This window comes from Zootermopsis nevadensis, unplaced genomic scaffold, assembly GCF_977971745.1.
Source record: "Zootermopsis nevadensis isolate Lab colony 2312 unplaced genomic scaffold, Znev_1.0 Znev_ptg000037l, whole genome shotgun sequence".
In the NCBI taxonomy this organism is placed as follows: Eukaryota; Metazoa; Arthropoda; class Insecta; order Blattodea; family Termopsidae; genus Zootermopsis; species Zootermopsis nevadensis.
The window spans coordinates 2982066-2984313 of record NW_028259169.1 but is presented as its reverse complement, the minus strand read 5'-3'; the positions used below and the strand labels follow the sequence as shown (position 1 = coordinate 2984313).

Here is a 2248-nt window from a genome sequence, read left to right as displayed (position 1 = left end):
GTGACATAAGGTTTGTCTCTCAGATTCCTACAGATCGGGAGATATTTGCCTTTTAATAATTGACTATCGAATAATGTCGAAAAATTCAAATGTTTCTATCCTCCAAACCCTTGGACCTACATTGACGTGACACTGACAGGAAGTTGACATATGCGTTCCCTCAAAGTGACATACGTTTTGTCTCTCAGATTACTACAGATCGGGAGATATTTGCCCTTTTAAAAATTGACTTTCGATTAATCTCTAAAAATTTAAATGTCTCTATCCTCCAAACCCTTGGACATACATTGACGTGACTCTGACAGGACGTTGACATATACGTTCCCTCAAAGTGACATGAGGTTTGTCTCTCAGATTCCTACAGATCGGGATATATTTGCCTATTAATAATTGACTTTCGAATAATCTGATGGTAAGAGAATAGTCAGAAGAACGCACAAACCGAGGTTCTGCTTCGAAATCTATCTGCTGCCCATTATTCAACCACTCGATAGTGAGAGGAAGCGAGGAGTCGCTCACAGCATTACACCTGAAAGTTGCTGTGCTACCTGCGGGCACCTCATAATCCTCTGGTTCATCTGTGATTTTGGTGTGCTCTTTCACAATCAGAGTGCCATCTGCCTTCGCTTCTCCAAACTTGTTTTCAGCAAAGCAAGTGTATGAACCAGCATCCATGAAATTTACATCCCTGATTTCAAGATCTCCACTGTCAAGAACAGTGTAGCGTCCTCCTGTCAGCTCTACGCCACTACGAATCCATTTAACTAAGGGTTTTGGCGCACCAAACACACGACATATCAGGGTCACAGTTCGTCCATCAACGGTTGCCTCACTCCGAGGAGGATCCATGATCTCAGGAGCCAGAGCCAAAACATTAACATAGACATCCTTGTAGACATAACCAAGACTGTTGGTGGCATTGCACCCATAATTTCCTGTGTCATTCTTTCTCAAATTCTGGATAACGATGCTGTTAGGAGTCACTTTCCGCCGCGGGTTAGCAGGAGCCTCACTGATTGGGCGACCATTGTGGATCCACTTGATCTGAGGTTCAGGTATACCAGATGCTTTGCAGTGGAATTCAATTGTCTCATCTTCTGCAGCATTGACATTCTCAGGTTCCTTGGTGAAGTATGGGACAGCCATGATCTGTGTGTTTTTTTATTGTGTGTGTGTTTTTTTATTGTGTTGTGTGTTTTTTTATTGTGAGTGTGTTTTTTTATTGTGTCAGATGTTTTATTTTGAGTGTGGTATGTTGTATTGTTGTGTCTCATTGTATTGTTGTGTGAGTGCATCAGTTCATGACGTTTGTAATACATTACAGTTATTGTCTTATGTCTAGGTGGTATTAAGTTCTTTTTTTTAAGTTAAGTACTTGAGGTTGGATGGTTTTGTAATTTATGAGTTGGTTGATTTTGAGTGGGATGTGTTGTTTTTGTTGTGTCCTTTTTTATTGTTTTGTTCTGTCTCTGTGTTGATGTATCTCATTGTATGTTGTGTCTTATGGTTTTTGTTGTGTCCTTTGTTTATTGTTTTGTTGTGTCTCATTGTGTTGATGTATCCCATTGTTTGTGTGTCATATTGTTTTTGTTGTGTCCTTTTGTTTATTGTTTTGTTCTGTCTCTGTGTTGATGTATCTCATTGTTTATTGTGTCTTATTGTTTTTGTTGTGTCCTTTGTTTATTGTTTTGTTGTGTCTCATTGTGTTGATGTATCCCATTGTTTGGGTGTCATATTGTTTTTGTTGTGTCCTTTTGTTTATTGTTTTGTTCTGTCTCTGTGTTGATGTATCTCATTGTTTATTGTGTCTTATTGTTTTTGTTGTGTCCTTTTGTTTATTGTTTTGTTCTGTCTCATTGTGTTGATGTATCTCATTGTTCTGTTCTGTCTCATTGTTTTGTATGTTATTGTAGGACACTGCCACCGGGTATAAACCCATTTGCAGTCAATAATAAATAATAATAATAATCATAATCTCTAAAATTTTAAATGTCTCTATCCTCCAAACCCTTGGCCATACATTGACGTGACTATGACATGAAGTTAAAATTTGCGTTCCCTCAAAGTTACATAAGGTTTGTCTCTCAGATTCCTACAGATCGGGAGATATTTGCCCTTTAAAAATTGACTTTCGATTAATCTCTAAAAATTTAAATCTCTCTATCCTCCAAACCCTTGGCCATACATTGACGTGACTCTGACATGAAGTTCACATATGCGTTCCCTCAAAGTGACATTAGGGTTGTCT

General features: G+C 38.3%; 1 pseudogene; it reads right to left on the bottom strand.

Moving 5' to 3' along the window:
- Positions 1 to 350: 350 nt before the first annotated feature.
- Positions 351 to 1153, bottom strand: LOC147871828 (neuroglian pseudogene; annotated as a pseudogene).
- Between the last annotated feature and the right edge of the window lie 1095 nt (positions 1154 to 2248).